The sequence below is a fragment of the Marmota monax genome, unplaced genomic scaffold (assembly GCF_021218885.2).
Source record: "Marmota monax isolate L192 unplaced genomic scaffold, Marmota_monax_Labrador192_F-V1.1 WCK01_AAM20220418_F8-fsc00033, whole genome shotgun sequence".
Lineage (NCBI taxonomy): Eukaryota > Metazoa > Chordata > Mammalia > Rodentia > Sciuridae > Marmota > Marmota monax.
The window spans coordinates 11,903,128-11,930,653 of record NW_026694282.1 but is presented as its reverse complement, the minus strand read 5'-3'; the positions used below and the strand labels follow the sequence as shown (position 1 = coordinate 11,930,653).

Sequence of the window (27,526 nt, the reverse complement as noted above, 5' to 3'; positions counted from 1 at the left end):
AAATAAGAGGTCATCTATTTTACCTGTGTCTGAGACTGTGTCTGTACATCTTCCTTTGCTTTTCACAAGAGAAAAATCTGAGGTACCAAGAGGGATAGAGGAAAAGGAAGAAAAACCATATTTAACCGTCTTCTTTCCTGTAGATTCCTAAACATTTAAACAATATGTACGTGTGTGTATAACATCAAACATGATCAGAGATGAAGTAGTATATTTAAACATTTGAACATCAAAATCTATTAAATGAAGACTGTGATGGAGAAATACCCAAAACATTCAATAAAGCTTTTCAACCTGAATATAGGGTTACCATGACAACAAAACTAAAAAAAAAAAAAATTCCTCTCCTTTATATAAAGTTGCTGAAAAAATGCCCGTGGTGGAAGCAGCATGGAGTACTCAAATTTATAACTACTGAACAGAGGTACAAAGAAGCTCCAAAACACTTGATGAAGCTTCAGGGCGAACATTTTAATATCTTCCTTTAAAAACTAATAAAGAATGATTCAAGTAATTTCCACACCACTTCATTTCTTCTTTCATCTAAACCATTTCGAGGATTTCATGCTATTTTAAAAAATAATTTTCTGTGAAAGAAAACTGTCGATTACAATGGCCTAATGAGGAATATTAATAACATTGATCCTAAAATAGGTTTGGAGAATACCACGCATGGCCTGGAAAGGTTTCCTGCACAAATACAGCCGCAGCTGTCAGAGTGATGCTGACTCAGTGCTGTGTGTGTGACTTATGCTCCCTGTGTGTTCTTGGGGGAAGCCTTGAAATACGCATAGACACATTCTGCTAGAGAAAACAGACACAAGGCACTCGATTATCTTATTTTCAACCTTGAAGGGGTTTTTGTAGAAGAACCACAGGTACATGTACATGAATGCATCCATGTTTTCATTTTGTGCACATACCTGCATGTGTATGGGTATAAATTATATGTATGTATGTGCCTATGCTTGTGAATATAGTTTATTTTGTATGTCAATGCAAAGAAATGATTTCACAGGAATGAGAGACTTACTGGGACTTAAAATTTCCTCTCAATGATGTGTGCTGTGAAAAAAATTAAGATGATACATGTGCCGGTACCTAATATAGTTTCTCTTACCTTTTCTATCTACAGAAAAAAAAAGCAAAATTTAGAAATTAAAAACTTCAATGTAATGTTCTTACTAGGAAAACTTCAGGGTCAGGTCATCTGGGTCTAACTGGTATTCATAGCACACATCAAGGAGGAATGTGCCAGATCTTGAATCTAATTCCTTATTTTCTGAAGGTAATTTATGACTATAATGTGAGCAGGTGTTTTTCCAGTTAACATCCAGTGCTGTTGGACTGATTTTGTTTATGTGGTAGTTTGCTTGCTTATGTTTTCCCTAGTTCGAGCCTGCTTTGCAATGAGTGATTCATAAAAGTAAGGAGAATGTTGCTTCCTTGCAACCTATTTTTATGGAGATGAAGGTAATCATTCTATAGTTTCCCTCTGCAGTTGGCACAAAATTGCACATACATAACAACACACACTTTATTTCAAATACATTGGTCTGTGAGGTAGGTCAGGCATGGTTTTCTAAAAAATATACGTGTAATAACTCATTAATATCCCTTAGGCTCTGTGCTTTTGGGGCAAATGCCTATTGCTTTTAGAGTTAAGTGCCATTTTTTCCTCCCTACTATGTTCTGCAAAGCACTCTAATTTGGCTTACGTGGATGCTTCAAGTCCGGTTTTTTTTTTAAATGTAGATTAGAAAGTATTCTATTAGAAAGTATCATCATCATCATCATCATCATCACCTGGAAACTTGTTAGAAATGTAAATTCTCAGGCTGTACACCAGATTTACTGTACCAGAAACTGCAAATGTGCTCAGAATCTGTATTTTAGTAATCCTTACTGATCATTTTGATATCCCCTGAAGTTTGACAATTGCTCATTTACAGGAGAGCATTTAAGTTGATAATATGGATGACATTGTCTGTGACAATGACAAGTAGGAAGGAGAGGAGAAAAGAAGGAGAGTAACTTAGAGGTTTGGAATCAAAGGAGAATGTGGGGATCATTTCATGGCTGCCCCCTTTGTTTCTTACATGAATCCCAGAAAGATTAAATGGCTTGCTCAATATTAGAAGCACAGCAAGAAAAAGAAGTACTATTTACAAATTCTAAGATGAGTAAAAGTAGAATATTAAGTGAGAAATAGGAAAGACTCCTATATTTGTGATGTGTGTGTCTTTGACAATGCAGCCCTTTCACTGATACTGCTGAGTTCAGCTTCTGGTGCACATAGTGTTGGCTCACTGAGATTTTACGCCTAAGAAGCCATTTTGGAGGTGGAGCTGTGTGACAATGATGCTTTTCTATTTTTGGAGAACTCAAGAGCAATCATTGTTACCCCAGCAGGCGTATTGTAAGGTCCATACTGCCAAGGGTAATGTCCCACTCTCACACAGAACATAACAGTTCTAAGAATCACCCACAATAAAGTGGTATAAAAAAAGAATCCTAACTTCTGAAATATAAACTTCTGTGGCAGCATTTCTCAAAAATGAATGCAGGTTAGAATCACCTAGGAAGTTTTAAAATTTCTGATGCACATCCCAGATCAATGAAACTGGGTTCTCTGGCAGTAGGATCCGCATATCAGTGTTTGTAAAAGTTCTCCAAATGGTGTTAAGGTTTAGCCACATTGAAGATCTGGAGTTCTATGGCCTTGACATTTAAAGCATGGTCTTGGCAAAAATGATGTCACCTGGGAGTTTTCAAAATACACAGGTACCACCCCTAGTAATCAGATTCTACATTTTGACAAGATCACAAGTTGATTTGTATGCCCATTAAATTTTGAGAAGTACCAGTTTCCTACTTGAAACTGAAACTCTTTGCTGATAGATAATTTTTAAAAATACTGAAAGGAAAATTAGAAAATAAAAATTATCCAGAATCTCACCAGTGTTAATTTTTTATATACACGCACACACACGCATACAAGCATACATAATTTATATTACATATATACTTTGTATTTTATATACATTGCTTAAAAGACCCTCTTTGCACAGTCATGTCTTATTCTTAAGTTGTTGTTATCCTGCTCAATATTATACAGGGAAATTTTTCCTGATGGGTTAAAAACCTCTTGTAGAAAGGCCTACAATGTGTTTATTACTCTTGTGTATGAAAATCAATCATTCAGGGTTTGATATTTCATTTTTAATAATTTATTTAAAATTATTAATATTAAATTGTATTTTAAAAATCCCACTTATATCTGATCTGAGTGGGACCTGAGGAGGACTGGTATAAGCCTCTCGCTTAAGTGAACTAAAAATGCACTGAGGAAAAGTCTCAAAGTAAAGCAAGACAAAATAACCTCTGTGCACAAATAATAGTCTTGAAGAAAAAAATTTCATTTGTTATGCGTTGGTTCTTCCAAAGCATTTTCACATTTCCAAAAATTCTTTAAAATAAATCCATGCATTAAATGTGTTCCCAACTGCTCTTGCACTTCAGTGGAGTGAAGGGAAAGGGGTTAATAATAAAGCAGTGTGGTAAAGGAAAGGTTTTATAAAATTAAGCTGTCTATTTTTATGGGCTGTTGAATTTTATGGGCTTATCATATGCAGCCAAGGAAATATGAAATGAAGGAAACGGACTTGCTCTTTAGACTGGCTGTCACTCCTTCATTGTGCCAAGCAGAATGTCACTTCTTGAGCAGTGTGGAATAGAGACAGTGCTGGTCAACATAAAAGGGGAAGAAGGTCATAGGATTTGGGGATTTGTAAGGATCAGTAAGTAAGTCCTGGTTTGTTAAGTTCAGCATGGTTTATTGCCTGTTGTCATGAAGTAATTTTTGCAGCATTCTCTTTGACTTTCAAAAATGTCCCAATTGGAAAATGGAGGGTACTATACAGAGAATACCAAACCCGACTCTAGCACGTGATAGAGGAAGAAATTCTGAAGTCTTGACTGTTGTTCTTTGAAACAAACGACATTTTTCAATGGTTCTCCATTGTCCTCTAGCTCTAGACCAAGGTCTTTTATCTTGGTGTACAATGCCCTCAGTATGATATGGGTCCTGGTCACTCTTTCGTCTCTCTCTTCTTTTTCTCTCTGCCTCTTTTTCTTACTCTGGTTCACCTCTCATTTCATGTCATATGACCACACAGACACACTGAGATAGTTCTAAGTGCTATTTTCCAAATATTTTCAGCTGTCTCCTTTTTAAGGTATATGACTACAATCTTCTAGGTGATATCCATTGGTTATACTGAGCAGCAAGGGTGATAGCCTTGCTGGGTGACTACTGATGGTATTCACGTTTCCTTTTTGAACTTTGTGCCAGAAGCTTGAAATAATAATTCCATCCAGGAGGTCATATTTTTACATTCTAATATTTTCTGAAGGTTGAACTTATTTTTCATTTTCTCATTTTCCTTCAATTTCAGTGGTCTTTATGGATTATTTTTCAAATCATAATGTTACCATAAATCTTTTTAAAGGTGAGGCATAAATAGATAAATAAATGTCAAACATGGTTCTGAGTACTGAAGATCCAAGAATCAACAGGACCAAGACGCTACCCAGAGAGATTGATGGCCAAAAGACTCAGATCAGTAACCAGCAGTTATCCCAAGTTCTATTGAATGTTATAAAGATACTTTTATTTCTTCACTTCTCTGATTTTCATGAGAATATAATGTCTTTAAATTGTCTCCTGTTTTTCTCCTCTGTATTCATTCTCCCTCTGGAGAGAGCAAATAACTTATACAATTGGTACATTTGGGAAGAAAAGAGTTGTCATGCTTGGCAGCAGGGGAAACCAGCACTGTTGTCTGTAGATGGATAAAAAAAAACGTCTCTTATTCTGGGATTGAGTAGTCAGAACATTGCTAATCACTCATGCAAAACTCCATTCTCCAACTTGATCTCGATCAAGAACAAGTTTTGGCATTTTGACTTCTGGTTTGTCAATCCTCAGTTGTATTTCTTAGTTTATTCAGAACCTGAGCAAGGAAGAGATGTGCTATTGGGGTATCCTTGGAGACTTTAGCATTTGGTCAACTGACCAGAACAATGAGGATTAAAAACAAAGACTTCCAAGTAGGTCAGCAAACTTCTACTATAGAAAGGCTTTTGGGTTAGACAGGTCACTATGACCTTGACAGTTTATGGAGGCTTATATTAGGCCAGAGAGAGAGAGAGAGTTTTATAGTTGTGTTGTTTGCTTTTAACTGCTATAGCCTGACCAAGTGGCTTTAAACCAGTCACATGGTTGTTTGACCTTGGCGACTGACTGAAGTAAGCAGTTATTGTAAAAGTACTTGGCTGTGCAGATGTGTGAGGGGACCACATGAGTGCTGCGTAAGTGGACAGAACCTTTCTGAGGACGAGTGGCTCATAGAAACCTTCAGGGATAGGTATGTTGTGGGTAGAAACTCAATTACAGTATGTAGGTCTGATCTCTGTGCATGTAAACAGAAAAAAGGCTCAGGCCACATGTCCTTAGCAAGGGAGAGTTTCAGAGTGAAGCTGCGGCTGGGTGGAGGCTAAAACATTATTATAGAAAATGTGATTCTTGAAGTGTTTTAGCTGAGTTAACAGAATGATATCTGCTCTTTTAAAACTGTTATCTTCCTGGCTTCTGTGGGGACATCAGAATTCTAAGCAGTTTCAAGATTTAAATTGTTAGTGCAAGGTCTGGGGAAACATGACATTGATGGACTTCCCCAAATTCCATTATGTATCCAGGAGAAAAATATAGGAACAATGCTTAGTTGTAGGTGGCCTTCACATCTCAAGATGCACATCCTGTATGGGGCCTCAAGTTGGGTCTGGTTTGGTTAATTTCCTAGATCAGAGGAATCTTCCTCAGGAGGCCCATTTGGAAGTAAGGAAGCCGCTGTGCTAACAGGCACCGGCTATACCTGCTCACCTGGGCACCTGGTGCCACATCTCCAGAAAGAACCTGTGTCCAATTTGGAGGTGTGGAGGATGAAAATTGAGGTTCTTAATAAAAATCCTTGAGAAGGAAAAACAATTGATAAGACCTGCTAAGTAAGTCTGCCACAATTGTAGATTTTTAAATTTTGTAAGATAGAGCTTCTCTCTGAGAGGTGATAGAATGGGCAGATAGGCTGATCTCCTCAGTATTATTAATGAAAATTCATCTCAAAAAGAGATATTTCTGAAGTGAATTTCACAGGTTAAGGAGTCTGAAAAACTGGCCTTGACTGGCTCAAACCTGAAGCCAACCAAGATTTCTTCCATCTGTCTTCTTTCCTTCAGTTTATACTATTGAGTTTCTGCTGTGGTCTTTGCTAAAAGTACTGAATTCTTGGAATATAATTTTAAAATTGTTTGGGGGAATAGGGATCACTGGGATTTCTAAGTGTGGTGGGTATTGAGTCCATATGACAATAACTTTTGTGTTCTATTTAATTCCATGGACATTTTATAAAAGAGACTCTGGGGAGTTAATTAATTCAATGTCTCCAGAAACCCATGGCCATTCCCATAAATATCTAAACCAACCCGTTGAAAGAACCTGCTTTTCTTCAGACATTGAAAAACCCTGGCTTAAATGAGTAGAATGAGAGATTGGAAAGTGTCATTTGGAGATGTTAATTCAAGAGTTTTGTATTTGAAATTTTAACTTCCAATAGCAATATAATCTAATTTGAGGTTTTTAATTTCCTTGAAACTTAACATCTTTAAAATTTAAATTGCAAGAGGATTTAAAAATTTAACTATGATCTCTCACTGAGAATTTGATAATAGAAAAGAGCTTAATTCAAACTTGGAGATCTTTATGTTGTTTGCATTTTGTTATGCATTATAGCTTAATGTTGTCATTTGAACTAATTGCAGATTATCTGACATGCAATGAGGATAATGTAGTTGGACAAAATTAGAGATGGGTAATCCAATAGGGACTGAATTTTCAACCCTGTATGTAAAGTTGCATTGGAATTAATTTAATTAATGATGTGGCCCAGAGCCATCTTTGGAAAAAATCTGAGCTATTCCCCAGTGGTTTTGAGAAAATAACCAAATTTGCTGGGGTTGGTATTGCGAGTTTCATGAAGGCATAGAAGCAAGGCTACATCTTCTTTGGAGATAAACACACTCATGGTTCTCCGTAGGTGTAGCAGTTAAGTCCAAATAGGTTCAGAGGACAAAGGTAGTGATTTTAGAGGGACACATTTCTCATTTCTCTGCTTTCCTTGTGGGGAGATTTAAAAGCTCACTTTTGGTCTTGACATCCTCCTTTATTCCTGTGGAGGTGAAGTCACTTATTTGACTAATCTGGGAAGAATAGCATTGGCATGCTTGAGGAGCCCAGCTCTTCTTCCTCTTGGGAATGGGCCACCTGCTTCCAATCACTTACCTTTGCTCCTCTGGGTTTGACTTGTGGATTTCTTCAGAAGCCTTTCTGGGAGCAGATGTACTATTTATTAGAATACCCTGTTATCTGTAGATCAGATGGTGCTATTATAGATCTCTTTATAAGATGAATTATCAAATTATATTATATTAATATAAATAGATCCTCAGTTCTAATTGTTAGTTAAGACTTCACAATGGATTTATTTTGTTTGGAATTACTAAAAGGTGCTATAATTCAGTGGCTACAGAGGTATCACATTGGCAAAAGTTATTCTCTAAGTTGAAAGTCTGGCTTGCTCTTCCTGGAATCAAAGCCATTGAACAACTGATGAGGCATCCACATTACCATTACATATAGAGTATAATACAAAGAAGGTTGTGAGTATATTTTAAAATTGAGTATATGGGTACTGTTAGATTACTCACTGAGGATTTTTACATACTTGAAAATTCATTCTCTAGAGAGATTCTTTTGTATTTCCCTTGAAGTTTCTTTGAATATCTGAGTAATATTGTTTTATGTGCTTTCATTTTCATTGTCTTTGCTTATCAAAGGCCATCACTCATTAGCCTTTATATAAGTGTTGTTCTTTTGTATTTTGTTAAATTTTTCCATTTTTTTTTTTTTTTTTGTATATTTACCTCCTCCTTGGACTTGGTAGAAACCTGAGGTTGGAACTGAATCTCTGGGTCTATTCAGCTTTTGCTTAACAATATTATTAGGAATTAAGTGCTTACTATGAATTTAAAATTGTAATAAGTAAGATACTGGAGAGGCAGCAACAAGCAACATTGTAACAAATATAAGCTTCATTGTTCCTTACTTTTGTACTCTGATCAGAAGCATTTCTGTCCTCCAGAGCCCAAAGCTGAGCAGGGCATTTCCACTTCCTTTGCAAGTTGCAAGTGATTCTCTTTTCAGTCTCACAAGAAGTCATCAGTGAGCTGCCTCAGCTACTTTTGCCTCAGTAACAATGAGGGAGGGTTAAAACTACAAGCAAAATTTTGAAACTAAAGTCCCTTGTTTTAATAATATGTGCAGCTTTTGTTTTCTTAACAAACATCTCTCTCAAGGACTGTATCAGGTGCAAGTTCGTGTGGATCTCCTGTTATTCATTTCCCTCCTTTTGTTCCAAGTAGGAAAGAATGGGTCCCCGAAAATTTTAGACAGGATTCTTACCATTTCCCATCAGGTAATCCATAGGTGGATCTTTCCTGCACTAAAGTTTACAGGGTGGAAGTGTGCCATTTTTCCAACAGAGGGCAGTGTGTGTTTGCTGAACGACAAAAACTCACCAAGTTCAAGATCTGGAAAACTGTCCTCTACAGAGTTGAAAGGACAGACACTAGGAAGCAATTTCTTTCTTTCACTTCTGATTTTGCAGTTTTGACTCTAGTTACATTTTTTTTAGTGAAAATTATAAAAAATATCTTCTCTCAAGTATCTCTGACCTACAAGGACGAAATTGAGAAAATAAAGGCAAAAATGTACAGAGAGGATCCTAATCACCCTGATCACAATAATTAAAAAATTAGCCCGGGTCCATGTAGAAACGATTGTGTCAATGCTGGGATTCCATTTGCACATTTTTTTGGTGCTCTTTTGGTGCTTTGGGTTTCATGACACAAAAAGTAGCTTGGTGTGATTCGCAAGTTGATAAAAAATTTGACATATGTAGCTTTAAAGTTTGGTCACTTAAAAAATTCTTAATTGATCTAGCTGAGTCCCGAGACTACCTTCTTGAACAGGAATCCTTATAAAAATTGTAGTTGATTGATATAACAAAACTAATACTTATTAAATGTTTGTCTGGAATTATAGCCTTATATGACTTATCCCTTTTAATTTATATGACATCTTTAAGAAGTGGACATTATTCATACTGTTTTATAAAGGAAGAAACAGGGTCAGAGAGGTCAAGTAATCTCTTTAAATCACCCAGCCAGCAAGTGGCAGAATGAAGCATTGAAGTTGGGGTCTCTTATGTTAAAGTATATGTTCCTTCCAAATCTCCCAGCTCCTTAAATCTTTACTGATCCTGAGCTAAGAGACTGGCTCTGAAAATTCTTGAATCATCTAGTTGGAATCATGGTAAATAGTGATTCAGTATATTGAAAACACACACACACACAGTGGTCAAAACGTGTGTGTGTATGTATGTGTGTGTGTGTGTGTATATATATATATATATATATATATATATATATATATGGTCAATGTAGAATTTTCTTCTCATCTAATTTTAATTTTTTTCTTTGCTCTTAAGAAACAATATATATATATATATATATATATATATATAAACTTATTTTCTGCTGTGCCTGGATGAAAAGGCCAGACAGGCCAAAAATTAAGTAAATAAGTAAATTAATTAAATAAAATTTAAAGGAAGATTTTAACAATAAGTTAACAAGGCTCTGCAAATGAACCCAGGTCCCTGTTTATATAGTTGATTGAGTCAGAAAGAATTATAAATTTGAACCCATGCATGTCTGATTCCATCCTCAAAGATATTTTATAAAAATCTTGTTTTCTCCAGAGATAAAGAAATAATGAGAGGTAGAGGAAAGGGAAGAAGCCATTGCCCGAAGGACAACTTCTGAAGGAATTTTGTCTAGACTACTTAGAAGGAATAATCTTCCAAAAAGGAAGTGGTTTAACTATTGACAATTCATTGACAATCTGTGAGTCAGGCACAGAGAAGAGGGACTCAAGCTTTAGGAAAAACTGGACATGGTTTCACTCAGACATCCTTAGCAGACACCAGACCACCAGACAGGGTGGGCGCCAACTGCATTAGCCTCTCCATTATCTTAATTTCTTTCCCCTCAACAGGGCAGCCTGCCTTTTGAAGAGGATTCTTATTGTCACAGACAGTCTCGTCTTTTTCCTTTTCCTTTTATTTATTTATTTTTCATAATGAATAAACACAGAGGTCCAGGCAGTCAGAGGTAGAAGCCAAACACAAGTGTTTTCAAAAAGATCTCTGAAATAAACACTGAAGTGTTGTATCTCATAACCCTACACAAAACTGACAGTAGCCAGCTGTTGTCTGAGCTCAACATGATTCTAAAGAGCCGAGAGCCATGAGGCGAAAAGGGAGAAAGTGAAAATAACTCCTCTCCTACTGAACCATAGATGACAGATCAGCCAAAAAGGACCCTGGAGGAAACAAAAGTCAATGAGGCAAAAGTCCTTGCAAATGACCCCTGCCTGCTCCCCTTTACAACTCCAGAAATAATCCACCCAAATGGTCTTTTATTGGTGCAGCAGCATCTGAAGGCAGTCTCTTTCATTTCATTCTCTTTCTGTGTATTTGCTGTGAATCTTGAAATGTTTGTTATCTCATAACACCAATTTCCCAAGATTTTAGGCTTTTTTCCTCTCCTATTTTCTGTATTTCTCTATTTCTCACCTTTACTCCCTCCTCCCCACAATGGTATGGAAAGTAAGTACTCAGTCTTCTTGTCCTTACTTTCATGGACTCTGTGAACAGCAAAGTTCCCCAAGCACTTAAGGACTTTCTAGGCTCCATGTGAATTACCCTTCTTATAGCTAGAAATTTACTATTGTTTCAAATATGATTCCCGGTTGGCAGGTGTTTTGGTTTAGATATGAGGTGTCCCCAAAGGTTCGTGTGTGAGGCAATTCAAGAAAGTTCAGAAGTGAAATATTTGGGTTATGAGAGCCTTAACCTAATCAGTGCATTAATCTACTTAAATAGATTAACTGGGTGGTGACTACAGGCAGATAATATGTGATTGGAGGAGATGGTCATAGGGAGTGTGCCTTTGGAATTTATATATTGTCCCTGATCTGTAGTGCAGCACTTTCCCTCCACTTTCTGATGCCATTTCCTGAGCTGTTCTCCTCTGCCATGCCCTTTTGTCCTGATGTTCTGCCTCATTTGGGCCTAGAGCAATGGAGTTGGCCATCTATGGACTGACACTCTGAAACTTGTAGCTCCAGATAACTTTTTCTTTCCTGAGATTGTTCTTGCAAATGAAAAAGCAATGAAAAAGCTGACTGAAGAGTAGGAGAGAAAAGTCTGAAAACATTTAATATGGTCCAAGTTAAACAAAATCTAGTTTTGAGGCTCTGTTTGATCTTAGTTGCAAGAGTAGAAAGGTGTTGTAAGCAGTCATTTTACTTATCAAAACGCCTAAGGCTTATTCTGCAGGGGAGTGTGTAAAGATACATCTGGGGGGTAGTGAGAAAGGGTTTGAAGGCTAAAATGCTATGTATGATAAATTCCTGTGAGGAGGAGATGCAGGCTTATTAGGCCTTGTGATGGGCAGATGGGATATGTCATTGAAGAATGAGTCTATAACATGATAATAGACTGAGATTTAGTGAACAGCATGGCTCTTGGCCATGGTCCTGTGGTCACTCTGGCCAAAGAATGTTCAGATGGTGTTATCTGATGTTGATTTTTATAGTGGTTACTGTTTTGTGTTCTAGTCTGTTGTCTGGTATCTAAATCTTCAATGCAAGTTCATACATGCACTGTCCTTATAGGAGTAGTGCTTTGATGAATGCAGACAGTAGTCAAGTTTAAGTAGTTGTGGGGGAAAGAGGAAAACAGGCACAGAAACAGGGATAAAGGGAAAGCACCAAGAAATCATCAAGTGCAGAAATTTATACAGAGAAATGACAAGAACAGTTAAGCCCAGACTCACCCTAAATCCACAGATTCTCCAAGAGTATAGAGTGCCCAGTACATAGAATGAAATGAATTCACTGTAGTCATGAAAGGTAAAAAAGACTTCTGAGGGATGTGTGTATGTAATTATATTTATTTGCCCTTTTGAGTTGATTTCAATTGGGTTTTGTGTAATGATTTTTTTTTAAGCTGAACATAGAGTTATTTTAAGTTTTGTGTGTTTGGTTTGCTGAAGGCTGATCCAAATAAAGTAGAGTATTAAAATGATTTTCAGTTTGACTATCATTCAATTTTCATACAGACATTTTAGCATTGTTTTGTATGTTAACTGGGAAATACAGAGGGTTTTTGGTTAGGAAGCCATCCTTATGTTTACTTTTATATTGTTTCTGAAAAAATATATAAGTTGTCAATAGTCATGTATTGAAGATTTATAAAATTCCATCTTTCCCCTCTTCTTCATTTTTTTCCCTAGAAGATTTATTATTGTCATAAGACAAAGTATGTATCTTTTGCTCTCACTATGAAAAGCAATATAAAAAAACTCTTGCCAGTTTTCAACACCAGGTAGGATGAAAACATAAATGATTTAAGTAGGGGAAAGATAAACCATTTTGTTGTGCTCACCATGCGGTCCCGCTACAGTGCTCCAAAAAAGACTTAAATAATACAACAACAAACAATTTCGATGGGCTAATTATCCCTTTTTGTTTATTTACTGAGTCTAAGCTCCATACCCCCTACATATTCCTTTTTCTTTTTTCAGTTATGACTGTAGAGTCAGTTACTGAGACCAGTCCTGCGGTTGCTTTCATCCTAACAGATACAACCCACCAGCAAAGGAAGCTGTTTTGACGTTTTAATATTTGTTTATTTTGTATTAGAATCTTTACTTGCTTCAATTTTATTTGTTTGATTTTTTTCTGGGAGGAGAGGGCTTTCCCTTTTAGGTTGGAAACTACCTGGTGTTTCCTTTTTGCCATTTACTGACTCTGTCATTAAATGTTTCTGGTTTCCATTTCTGCTTTGATTTGGCAGAGAAACCAGACAGCACTCACTGCTTCCTTATACTTTGTAGAGTTATCTGGGTAGCCTGTTCCCGGCATGTCCACAGGTATAGTTTCAGTATTTTCTTTTTTGAGTGAACATGCCAGGGTAAAGATTCCTCTTTGGTTAACTGAGGTCTGTTTCTTTGTTTTCTATTCATGGCGTTTCTCACTGATGTATGGCTCATCTTGCCAGCTGTAGAAAGCCCTGCCTATCTGGCACGAAGCTATGCTGTTGCTAGACAATTTTGACTCCTGCACCTGACATTGATCTCTTGTCCAGAACATAGAGGTCACCTGTTCATTGCTGGTAGTGATCCCTCATCTCACTGTAGACACAGTTGCCTTGTACAGACAGATCAAGTTTGGTCTCCATTCTCTGTCTGCATTGCATTTTGGTACCTAGTCATTCAAAGTAAGCAAAGAGGCAGAATTCCTTTGACTTAAATTACACATGTCACCCACTTGAGTGACTGTGTATCTGGTTTTATGGTGCCAGGATTGTATATTAGAAGTAGAGGCAAAAGAAGCAAGTTTAGAAATTAATCCATTAACCCCTCCACCACTCTTTGAAGAGCCAGCTTTTTTACAGAGGTAGAATAATATATCTGTGGACTATCTTAACCTCACAAATACATTTAGTTAGGATGTTTGCTTGTGAAGGCACTACTCTGCCACTCTGGCATCACGAGAATGTGCAAGATCAAAATTATGAATCCCTCTTCTAAAGAAAAATACTGTCCTTTTTGTAGATGCAACCATGAGACTTTTGACACATAGAAAATAAGCTTTTCAGATTGAGTTCTCTGGAGGCCGGCAGGGTAAAGGGTGAGCCTGTTCCTGTTTTACCAAGACAAAAGCTCTTCTTCCCAAAGTGTAGATGTGTAGGTCATGGGATTCTTTGAGTTGGCTTGTGGTCAGATAAGATTCAAAATGCACTATTTAGATAGGAAGTTCATGGGCCATCTGCTGTTGGCTCCCTTTCCCCTTGAACTCCAAAATGACTTATTTGAAATTTAATGTCATTTTTGGTAAGTCTCAGTACAGAAATGGTATCAAACATTTATTATGCTGGATTGTCAGCTATAAGAAAATCTCATCTTCAGAATTAAAAGTGTGTATTTTTCTGTGAAGATGTCACTCTCAACAGGGTGGCCCATGTGAGCTATCATCCCCAATAGTACACTTCTTAGCATAAAAGGAGTAGCTAAAATGCCTGGATGATCCAAAACAGTGCATTCACCACATTGGTGGGTTGCTTATAAAAGAGTTCTATTCAAAATTACTTTCAAAAATAAAATTCTTGCTAAAAACTAAAACTCACATGTCAACACCAAAGAGAATTTCCAGTCAGGGTTTTGGTCTTCAGAAATGTTACTTCTGGGGCCATAGTGATTGGAGTGGGCTGGGCTGGGCTGGACTAATGGTGTGCAAGGCAGAACACGGAAGGTGAATCTACCCAGATCCCTGAGCTCTGTGATTGTGGCTTGCTGAATGAGGGCCCTCTCTCTGTCCTGGTGCTGCAGGGAAATCTGGAGCAGCACTGGCTGTGGCAGCACCATCCAGCCCCATGGCTCCACTGCAGGGGCCCCCAATCCTTCCTCTGCCTCAGTCCACAGCTGTCAGGAGAGCAATGCAGCACAGACAGGACCCCAGCACCTTTCATTGCCTTTTCACCCTGAGGAACCTGGGAAGACATACCCTAAATTTCTGGACAGATTTTCCAGCATAAGAATTCTAGGGAGCAAAAACAGAGAAAGCTCCTTTTCCCAACCTGAAGATTACATTTGCAGGCATGACTGCTTACCAGCACCTTCAGAGAAAGTCACTGTCAGAGAAGGAAGTCCTATAGCTTTTTGAAGTGATGATGGAAGATATGAATGGACATGAAGAATAAAAGGCACCATTGTGGTGAAAGAACTTCAGTATCAAAAAAGAAATGGTGATGCAGTACATTAATACTGTTTCTGAGACAGAAAGTCTTAAATGTAGGCAAGAGATTTCACCTCAGAAATTCATCTATGAACTGAAATTTGGGTCTGCAGATGAAAGACTTCTATCATACCTAGAGTCCCTTCAAAGTGTCTATCTGGCAATCCTTTGAGTATCTAGTCTCAGGTATTTCATGAGAGTAACAGAAAATGGATCAGTACAACCTAACAACTTTGAACACACGAACTACAATTAAGATGAAATAGATGGATTTTTGGAGATGCATGAACTACCACGAGAACATAAACATTAGATGGTTCAATGACCACTAAGGAAATTATGATCCTAATTTAAAAATCTCCAAAAACATCTTCAGATATAGATGTCACTGGGAGAATTTTCCCACACATTTAAAAGAAGATCTAGTACCAATTCTATACAGCCATTTCAGGAAATGGAAGGAACAGGGAATAATTCATGACTTATTTTATGAAGCTGGTATTACTACATAGTTAAACTGGAAAAGACAGTGCCAAAATAAAATAATGGAAGAAACCCAAAAGTGACAGACCAAAGTTCATCATAAATATAGGCATGAAAATCCCAATATATAATGCACTTTATTGGCAAGCCCAGGAAGTCATAGGGTTGAATGGATTGATGTAGGAAAAATCATATTACAAAATTCAACACCTATGGATAAAAACTCTCAGAAAAATAGGAATAGAGAGTGTTATAGGTTAAATTATATCTCCTAAGCATATGTTTAGGTTCTAGTCCAACATCTACGAATAAGGTCTTTTTTTCAGAAATAGCATTCTAATACAGTGAAACAACGACTTGGTCTATTCCTTTATGACAGACAGCAGACATCTGTCATAAGGGAGTAGAGCAAGTCGTTGTTTCACTGCAACTTGTATCCTTATAAGGAGAGCAGAGGAAGCTGTTGATTCACTGTGTTTCACATCCTTATGTGATTATCTTCTCATATTTAGTTGATGTTTTTAGTAAAATATTTGAATTTCCATCCCTTTTTCTTTGGGTATATTCTATAAGTATTTGGTTGTGGTTCCCACCATACCATTTAACATGAAAAGGGAAATCACTCTGATGCTAGCCCATAGCAGTGTAGCTTTAGTAACATACAGAATTCCATTCCAGTTCATCTCCATCCACATCTCACTCAGTTACATTGTAACAAGTACATGCATTGTGTGTGGAATCAAGGCTGAAGTGGCCTCTGAGAGCATCTATGCCTCAGCAGGGTGAGGCAACTTTTTAGGCATTCCCTGGGCCAGGAGAATGTCCCATAATTTCTTTTCAAGGAAATATTCTCTTCTTTATCCTGGAGCTCTTAGTGTGATTAGTCTTAAAACTTCTTGAGATGCTCTCAAGCTGTCTTTCCTATTGTGTTTAGGCAAAGTACTTAGCATCTCTTTGGGTGCTATAATATCTTAAATAAGTATATCTTCCTTATCCACAGTTTTACAAGACTTCTCTGGCCAAATTTCAAGGTTTTAGAATCCCTTATCTCTGTTTTCTGCTCCCCATTCTCATAATAAACCAGGCTAAAAGCGGCTGGCAATATCCATGCTAGTGACTGCATGCTGTGCTACCTTGAAATTTCCACCACCAGATTAATTAGTCCATCTCTTTAAAGTTCAGTCTCACGTAGAGTCTTGGGACATAATAAAAATATAATAAAATTCTTGAAAAAACATAATCAAATTCTTTGCCAGAACATAATGTGAGTGGCCTTCAGTCCAATTCCATACAGAGTCCTGATTTCTCTCTGAAACCTCATGAATATGATTGCATTCTTGTTGTCATTCCTCTTTGAGCTCCTATCAGAATCTCCCATTAAGCTCTGTTTACCACATTCTAAAGCTTTTCCAGTGTGTATCTCTAAACTAATAAAAATTCATCCTGCAAACCAGCTTTGAGGTTTCTGATCCACATGATCAGGTTAGTCACAATAATAACCCCACTTCTTCAGTTAGATTTTTGTCACTGTACCAAGCCCCCCAATGAGAACAACTTAGAGGATTAAAACTTTACCCAGGCTCATGACTTAAGAGGTCTTGGTTAATAGATAGCCAAGTCCATTTGCTCTGGGCCCAAAGTGAGACAGCACATCAAGGGCGGGGGGGCGTCATAGTAAAACAGCACCCTTACAGGTCATATCCTCAGTGACTCACCTCTTTCAGCCATGCCCCACCTGCCTACAGTTAGTCCATTGAAAGTAGGATGGCCTGATTAGTTTACAGTTCTCACAATCCAATAATTTCTGCATTAACACAAGAGGCTTTTGGGGGCACCCCATATCCAAACCATAAATGACTCAGCCTGTATACTCAGGACACTGAGGTTAAGAGGATCACATATTTAAGCCCAGTCTGAGAAATTAGTTAGACCTTCTCTCAAAATAAAAAGGATGGGGATATACCTCAGTGATAGAGCAGTTACCTAAAATGTATGCAGGCCCTGGGTTAAATCACCACTATATCCAAAAAAAAAGAAAACAAACAAACAAACAAAAAACAAACCCAAATAAAACAGGGTGTTTGAGGGCTTGAGGAAATGAGTTCAACCTTTTTATCTCTTCCATCATATGAGGCTACATCAGCAAAGTGCTTTGACTTTGAACTTGCCAATCTATAGAACTGAGAAAAAATAATTTCTGTTAATAAATAACCACAGTCTAAGTTATTTTGTTACAGCAGCATGAAGGGATCCACTCATCTGGAAATGCCTAAATTTCTTACCTCTATGGTAAGAACACTTTTGCTGGTTCTAGGATTCTTGGCTTCCCCATTTTGTCCTTTATCACTCTGAATATATCAATCCACTGCATTTTTCCTTCCAGAGTTTCTAGTGAAAAATCTGATGAGGGCCTTATGGGGAAGTTAATCTGAATCCTTCCTCTGTCTCAACCTCTTAGGTGTTAATCTATGCTCTATAATGTCATCGGGAGAAGAACATTTTGCTATAGTATCACAATGTGAGTTAGGTGCTACCATCCTTTTGATACCAATAATTCAGACTTGGAAGTAAAAGGAGTTGAACACCTGAGTGTAGACATGTTGAAGTCTTTCAAAGCTAAAAGTTATTACAGTATTTTTTTTAGACTTTACATGAAATGTCCATGGAAGTACAGTACAAATTTTAATTTCTAAACAAGTAAATGTAAGTCTCCATACTTATTTACTCCATACTACTGAAGCAAACATTTCTGTAGTTCTTTCAGAAACATTGTGATTCCAGCGAAATGGAGAGCTGAGACAATAAAACCAGTGGTCAGCCAGAGGACCCTGTATTTTGTGGATCCTGACATCATGGTATGGGCATTGGTCATATGGACTCAAAGAACTGTAGGAGCAACGTGTGCAAACTGGCTCAGGCTTCTCTGCATGGGTTCTAGCCAGGAGTGCCTCTTGATCCACCTGGACATCAGGAGTCTCCTTTGCCTCCACTTGCAAGAGACATCAGAGACTGTTTCCCCTGTGACACTTTCCCTCTGCCTTGCTCTCCTCTGACCTTTCTCTCTTCTCTGCTTTCTTAATACATTTGTTTCTCACAAATTGCATAACAAAACTGATGTTCCAAAGATAAAAAAATATTATTTCTTTTTTCCTGGAATTTTATCCATCAGTAATTCCATTACTACAGCTTTCTCCCATCAAACTACCTTAAATGTCATTTTGAGGCTTGACAAATCTTACTCATTTTGGAACCTCCTAGAATAACTTGGAACTTGTCATGTAGGTAAACACTTAAAAATATTGAACAACCGAATCTTATAAGTCAAAAGTCAGGTATAGAACTAAGTATACTTTTTATTTATTTTTTTCCCCACTGTGCAACCCATTTCAGTACCAGCAGCCTAAGCACACAGAAGCCAGGCAATGGTTTGGGACCACAGTGTGCCCTGGCATGGGACACTATGAAAGGCCCAGGGGGATAGACTTGCCATATGTATTGTACTTTTGAAAGGATAGATGCCATGATTTCTAGCGTCTCAGCTGCTAAACATCTTTTACTTGCTCTAGAGTTTGACTGATCACATCTTCTAATTTGCCCAGGCCCCCTTTTTGTCTTGGCATTTGGAGGATTTACAACAGATTTTCACCTTTTAAACAAGCAGTTATTAATAGCTGCACTAAAATAAACAATGATGTAATACAAAATTGCTTGATATATGCAAGATAGGGAAAACATAATTAGAATAAAAGGGATTATTTATAGACCAACATCCTTCTCTAAAGGAGATAGGCTGAGCCACACAGCACAGGCACACATCAATATATTTGTAGCTATCATGTGAAAAATGAGTTATCTGAGAAGGACTTTATAGATTGACTTTTTAAATTAAAGTAATAACAGGTTTATAATTTAGAAAATCAAATGCTTCTATAAGGTGCATCTGGCAGTTCCCTGACATACTCTCCCAGTTCCCAACCCTTTTCCCAAGAAACTATTAATTTCTTATTCAGGTATTTAAAAGGTTCATATTTGCATTCTGATTTTCTGTATTGATAATATGTTTCTTGAATTTTAAGCTGCAGGCATTGTCCTCAGCTAAGGCATTTTATGAGTCAATTGCTTTAAAACATAGTTAATTATCTTGACCCTCTAATTTGCTTAATTTCTTATATACCTCTCACTAGTTCTTCCTCTGAACACCATATGAGAATATAGAAACCAAGTGAATATGGCCAAAGACATCAAATAGTATGCCACTTTCTTTTTTTCCTCTGTAAGTCTTTCTCCTAGTTCCCATAGAGTCTCAAGAATGACTGTGCCCACAGACTTATTATCATCCTGGGCTTTCCTTTTTCAGTAGTCTAGAATTTTTGTCACCTCTCATGTGTTTGTTTCTCTCTCTTCTGAATTCTAAGTATTTCTGGTTTTTTTTTTTTTTTTGACAGATCCTTCTATCCTCAAGTAGTTTTTAAGAGGTGATTTAAAAAATGATTCATATTCTTAAAATGTGTTTAGTAGTTTACACATAATAGTGGGATTCATTCTGGAATAAACATACATGCATGGAATAAAATTTGCTCTATTTCAGTCCCCAGTATCTCCCTCCCTTCCCATGTTCCCCTTCCTTCATGCTATTATTTATTTATTTATTTATCTTAATTGGTGCTTTATAGTTATTCATAAAGGTAGAATTCACTGTATTATCTTCTAATGTCCCTAAGAAATTTACTTACCTTATTATATTTTTGATTCCTGAAAGTTTTCTTAGTTACTTTTGAAAACATAAAATTCTTTACCAATTGGAAAGAGGCAGATAATCTCTCATCTCTCCAAATAAAATGATTATAGTTTTTCTCTCTTGTTCTTTGGATTATAACTATTTTTTTTTCCAAATTCTTTGTCCTATTTGGCTGTTGTAGTCATTGTCTTCAATATCAGAGGTGTTAGTCAAATATTTGGTCCTTGGCTATTGATTCATATTTAAGAATGACCTATTAAGTATTTGCTGAAATACTCAATGTGTATGGAAAAGATTTGTTGGGGTGGCCTCACTGTAGGCTAACCGGGAAGGGGCATATTATTATAGGAACCTTGAATGTCAGTAACTACAGGTCTTATCTCTAAACTGTTTAGTTCCTCCAGTTCCTTTCAATGGTGCTAGGGATACTGTATAATAAGCCCATTGCACAGGGTAGGCACAGCTGATCGTTAACTGCTCTTTTATTTTTCTTCTCTTTTTTATTGATTTTCTTTTTTTAAATACACAACAGTGGAATGTGTTACAATTCTTATTACACATATAGAGCACAATTTTTCATATCTTTGTATAAAGTATGTTCACGCCAACATGTCTTTATACGTGTACTTGTTTTTTTTTTTTCATTTCAATTCTTATTACACATATGTATCACAATTTTTCACATCTATGTTTGTATATAAAGTAGGTTGACACCCAATTCGAGTCTTCATATATGCACTTTGGATAATGATGTCCATCACATTCCACCATCCTTGTTAATTCCCTGCCTCCTCCTTTTCCCTCCCACCCCTCTTCTCTATCTAGAATTCATCTATTCCTCCCATGCTCCCACTCCCTGCCCCACTATGAGTCAGCCTCCTTATATCAGAGAAAACATTCAGCATTTGTTTTTGGGGGATTGGCTAACTTCACTTAGCATTATTTTCTCCAACGCCATCCATTTACCTACAAATGCCATGATTTTATTCTGAGTAAAATTCCATTGTGTATATAAGCTACATTTTTTCTATCCATTCATCCACTGAAGGGCTAAACAGACATTTAATTTAGCTCTCTTTACCCCATTTTAGGAGTATCATCTGCCTTTCTTTCAAATATATTGGGCCACAAATTTTTCCATGCTTTCAATTTCATAAATTTTTTTGCTGATGCTTCGATTCTTAACTTTCTCTGCTTGTTTTCATCCTCTCAGTTTTGTTGACATATTTCTTTTGTTAAAATAACTTTCCTTAATTTTCCAGTTTTCTTTGTCCTAGCTTGATACTTTCTAGTTTCCTTTCATCGGATTTTTGGATGGAGGAGAGAAGAGCTATAAACACATGAGTTCTGGCTACCTTCTTCAACTGCAAGTCCTGACAAGCTATCTGTGTGATAGCTTTGAAAAAGTGTGCTTCCCCTTATTTGTATGGACTTAAACAGTGAATCTATAATCTTGGAGCACAGGTTTTAGTGATTACTTTGCATGTCTCTAGAATGCAACATAAATGTGATTTTAGAAACTGGCCTCAGATATAAAAGTTGCAAGAATTTCTCACTTAGCTCACTCCAGGTAGGAGATTTTTGCTAACTTAATAGAAATAAGGACCTAGTTTCTGTTACCTTACTAGGCCAAAAATTCAAATGGAATAGATATGTTAAGGAGTAAGATCAAAAAGCCTATGGACCTAACCTCTACCCCAATTTCAGGGATTCCTAATTCAAACCATATGGCAGCTTAGAAAACTGTTAAAATTATCTACCTGGATCTCTGCAGCTACAATGTGGTTTCTGCAGACTGGGGATCAAAGAGAAGGATTATAGAATATAGCTCAAGGAAGGACCCTGAATATGAGCCACACCTCTGCTGGAAAACCTGTCTAGTCTCAGAGTCTTCCTGGAAACACTGCCCTGGATGATTTCCCATTTCTTCTTCATTCTCCAACAGCACACACCTTCATTAGCATGCTTGACACATTCACAAAGCTCATTGATTCCTATGTGTGGAGCTGCTGACTAGTTGGCAATTCACTTATTTGTGGCAGCTGCCTCCACTAGACTGTCTGCTCTTTGAGGTCATGGGCAATGTTCAATTTATTCTGTATACCTAATGCATAAGGCATTGGTTGAACTATACATCATATTCATTAAATGTTTGTGAAATTAATGAAAAAGATACCCTATAGTTTGTTCAATTCCATGCCTACTTTAACTGTATTAAGCCAGGAAGACATTTGAGATATGACAAATAATGATCAGCCATCATTTTGAAACTTATGGATTAGAGTATCTTGCTAGGAGACAATATTTACAGATTCTTCTTCCAATATCAGATTTTCATTCAAGTTGTTAGAAGTGACAATTGACTAAGACAACCACAATCTTATCATTACATGTTTTTATCAGGTCAGTTTCTTGATAATGCAAAAAACAATGCATTATGATTTTAACATGAGAAAACTTTGAAACCTTAATGGTTTGTGATCCTTTTTCCTTCATCTGAAATCACTTTAGCTTATTGTTTGGCAATACAATATGAAATTCTGAGTCTGAGGAGCTAGAGGCAAGATTCAGTTCTGTAGTTTACTAACTAAATGGTTTTTGAGCAAATGGTTAATTACACTGAATGGTGTTTTCCTGGTCCCCCAATGGTTAAAACAACAAAGGGTTATTATCAAGTTTTGATGGGAAGGCATAACTGAACTAAAATGTGATAAATTTTGATTAATGTGATAATACATCACACATGCAGATATACACTAGGTATTGCCAGTATGGCAGTAAGAGATAATCCACAGTGTTTTAATTTTGAAAAAAAAATTGTATTTTTGAGTCCCAATTTTGACTAAAGGTTGGAAGGCTTCCCTTTGAGGAAATGCTTGTTTCTAAAGGAAACTGTGGCAGCAGGAGGCTGTTCTTTAATATGACGTCTAGATGTGGGGACAGAAGTTGTTACAGAAATATTCACAGGTAGCTTAATAAGCTGCTAACACTGCATACCTCCTAGAAGAGAGAGGTTGAGAATAGAGAAGGGGCAGAGTCTTAGATGCTTAATATTTGTGAATGAAAATAGCGGATTCCATCCATCCGTAATCCATATTCTCTGTTAATACTTCAGGGCAGGATTTAGCTAAGCAGATTAATAATAAAGTTGAATGTTGCAATGGAAGTCTTGTACCTTATTGTTAAGGACATTTGTTTCAAAATCTTGACAAAATTCTTAGCCAAATTAATTCAGAGGTATGTGTTCTTATGAACAGGAAATTCCATTTTCTTTTGATTTCTTAAATTATAGTAGTACCATAATAATACATTGTGAAAACAAAATAATCAAATAAAATAAAAATATAGAATAAAATGTGAAATTGTTTTTCTCCTTCTCTCCATATTCTACTACTCAGAGATAACCAATATGAATATATATTCCAAACTTTTCTCTATGGATTATGCATATGCATGTCTTTATGTCTTATTTCTTGGACACACTAGCATTTTCAAGTAAAGAAAGGTTGTTCTAGGATAAGGCATCTTCCTCTCATTTTTTATTTTTTAAGTACAAGAAACTCAGGTTGTCAAGTTACAGATTCACAGCATTCTAAATGTTATTTTGCCACTTAACTCTGTGACCCTTAGCATATTTCTTAAATTTTGTAACCTCTCAGTTTGTTCATTTGTGAAATAAAAGTAAAAACATTGTATAAAGTTGTTATAAGGAGAAAAGAACATGGGAGTTATAGGGAACTGAAATGAATAAATTAAATGAAATATCATATACCATGTAACTACTAGAATAGTAAATCAATAAGTAAGGCAAGAGAGATTGGAACTAATTCCCATCTCTCTTCCCTTACTCCTCATTTTACTATTTGTACCTATCAGTCTTTGCCCTATCCAAAATTATGGTCATGTTCAGAATGGATCACTGACTCTGAGAAAGATCTTGGGACTATTGTGTTGAAGATTGTCATGGCAGAGTGGATAGAGAAGGCTCTGTCTCTCAACCCATGGAACGCTGTACTCAGGCAAATGTAAATAGTAGAGTATTTCAATATTTCTTTCTCTCTGTCTCCTTCCCTTCCTCCCTCTTTCCTTTCCATCCTTTCCTCCTTGTTGGGAAAAGTCATCTAAATGAGATGGAGTAGAGGTGCTGGTAGAGTTTGGGGCTGTGGACAGAGTAGAGTCTTCTTGCTCAGCCTCTTCTTTATTTCTGAAGAGTCTGAGATGCCTGCTCAATCCGTAAATGAATATGAAATATGACCCATCTCATCCAAATCCTTTGATTTTTCAGATGAAGAACATCTTTTGGAATGTTCATGTCATCAAAATGTAGGGCATTCAGCCTGATTGGAAAATCCTGCCCGTGCCTTTCAAGTTGAATATTCCACTTCTTGAAAAGTGCTTCAGTACTTGCTGGATCTGCAGGTGTTTACTGTCTCTGGGGCTGCAGTCCAGATTCTAGGAAAGGAGGGAATAGCAGCCACCTCTCCAGTGGTTTATCAAAGACACCTCAATTTTATTCTGGCATTTAATCTGCCACAGAAGCCATTTATTGCTTCGTCTTCCTGAGTAACGTGGACACTGTCACTTAATTAACTCACCATTTGACTGCATGTTTAAAACTGTCAGGTGGGAAGTAAATTTAGTGCTGTCTTATGATTAATAAAATACTAAAGTCTCATTTTGTGAAAGCCTTGTAGCTGACATCTGTGCAAAAGCTACCAGGTTTGTTGGTTGTTATTTGGCTTATAATTATGTGGACTGACAGAAAAATATCTGCATTTGTTTGTTCCTTTTTATATATTTGTTTTTAAATCACACCAATATGTATGTGTGTTGGGAGTAGATGTGGTTGGTTAAACTGATAGAAATATTTCATATTTAAACAAATTAAATGAATTATCAAGTCCTTTAATAGGTATGCTTTGTTGAATAGTTTTATGGTCCTAGAATTAATAATTGCTTATTTTTTGAGTGATTATTTATGGTAGCAGCTGATCTAGGGTCATTTACATATGTTGTTCCAACTAATCTTCACAATAATTCTGAAAAATAGCATCATTCTCATGTTTACAGATAAAAAACAAAGCACTGAGATATTTAGTTATTTGCACAAGATGGTTTACCTCAAAATTGACAAAGTTGAGCTTTGAATACAGTTTTATCTCTAAATTCAATCCTTCTATTTATTCCAATGGAAGAATTGTTTTGATTAAACTCACCGTCCTTTTTGTAGCAGTGATGCTTGGACATTTTGGCCATTGTATTTTTTTTTTTAATTTTTTCTCCTGCTTTATAACCTCTCTCATCTCAAAGAGATTTGTGCTGGAGACCATCACGATCATTTCTGTGTTTGGTGATTTGCTAAAAAGACCCTTAGAATTCAGCATCCAGTTGTCTGTATGGGTAGGATTCATTATAATGAAAGGATACAAAGCAAGTTATGAAGGATATTGGTCAATTGGCAAAGTGTGGTGGTGTTGGGGTTTTTAGCTTCTTCTATCCACTCCATCCCACAGAGAGGCTTAGGAGAGCACACCCCAACCAGGATGGATCAAGAAAGGTAAGGATAGGACAGCCACCCACCCAGCCTTCCCCACTGGAGGACAATCAGATGTACCGGGGGAGACCAGTCAAAGCAGGATCTCATTTATTGAGGAAGCACACACAACTTATATAAGAAGTAAAAGCCAATCATTTTAAAACACGGAAAAGCAGGAACCAATCAACAGAAAGGTCAAGTCAGCAGGAGGAATTAAGGAGCACGAGCTGTGCAGGAGCACGGAAGAGAAGTAAGCCAATCAGGGAGGTTTCAAAACAACTTCAGTGTCCTCCTACTGGCATTTAGCCAGGCGCCTTCTTAGTTTTCGGCTCCACATGGTGGAAACCAGGTGTGAGCTTCCAAGAGTCCTCTAATTGGCAGATACATTTAATTCTTGTGACATTGTGTGAAGTGTTGTCTACTATTAAAGCATAGTCAAGATGCAGCATCCAATGTTTTGGGGGGACTGTTCATAAAGGCACTCTCTAACTACCATATTCCAAGATGTCAAATTCCAGAAGGAAAGCAGCCACATTGTTTGCACTTATAATTTAGGTACAGTGAGATGCTTTTATCATGTAAAGAAAGCTTTATGTCAGTGTAGAGAGATGTTTATCAGTCAAGTTCCAAGATGCTAGTCAACAGCCATGTTTGCAAGCAGGCAATTTCTAAAGACAGCAGTCTCAGGGCCTCTATGTTAAATCTTGTTGCAGAAGATTCAGATGATCTCATTCTTTTTCATTTGCAATTCTTTCTTTCTTTTTGTGATGCTGGTGGTTGAACCCAGGGCTTCACACATACTAAGCACACACTCTACCACTTAGCTACACCCCAGCCCTCATTTGTAATTCTTAAAAATTAAATTAGAAAAGGAATAAGGTTCATGTCTTGGAGTGTGAAATGATGTATGTTAGAAATATATAAAAACATTATTCATTTATGGATTTCCTTCCCTCCCTGCTTTTATTTCCTCCAGTCCTCCCTTCTACCTCCCACAAAGTATTTGACACCTATCTTGCTAGGAAGTGATTTAGAACAGAGTTAAGATCAGAGGCTCTGAATCCAGAGTGGGACGCAGTCCTAATTCTGCCAATTATGCATTACATGGCTGGCATTAGGCAGGTTTCTGAGATCCTCCCTGTGAGTTTCTCCTTTCTGAAGACTACACTGTGGGCTTCCCTCATTGAAGGACATGATGACTCCACCTGTTCTGTACTTCCTCTCTGAATACAGATTGGCTCCTTCTGAAGCAGGGCTGAGGACATTTTAGGGGTTGTCAACAATAGATCAGACCACTTTGAACTTTCCACACAATGTGAGAATTCTGGATATGAGAACAAAAACTGAACAGAAATTGGGAAATTTGGTTACATTCATATGTGGCAACACTGACCAAAGAAACCACTTACAAATGCTTACCTGTACTTAACACAGTTGAGTACCTCTCACTGGACCAAAGAGAGTGATCAACGCTAGAGTTTATCAGGATGTTTTGGTTCTATGATTTGACCTTCTAAATTTCTAATTGATGGCTTGCCCTACTTTCCTTCCATTTTTTCTCTTTTTATTGATAGTTCTGTAAACTATATGGTATTTTCTTTTCAAATCATGCTTATACACAAACACATACAGGACAGGAGTTATACTGATTGCATCAGCCACAAGAATGGATGTGGCATTATTTGTGAGGTGGGAAAGAGTAAAAACTAGTACTTACCTGCTGCTTTTT

The 27,526-nt window shown here is 37.0% G+C and overlaps 1 protein-coding gene and 1 non-coding gene across 9 annotated transcripts in view; one reads left to right on the top strand and one right to left on the bottom strand.

Moving 5' to 3' along the window:
• Caap1 (caspase activity and apoptosis inhibitor 1) overlaps positions 1 to 27,526 on the top strand; it is a 602,989-nt gene that overhangs the window by 455,946 nt on the left and 119,517 nt on the right. The window lies entirely within an intron of this gene.
• Positions 18,894 to 19,028, bottom strand: LOC124108879 (small nucleolar RNA SNORA42/SNORA80 family). Its single transcript, XR_006856809.1, has one exon. It is a non-coding gene; the product is annotated as a small nucleolar RNA SNORA42/SNORA80 family (small nucleolar RNA).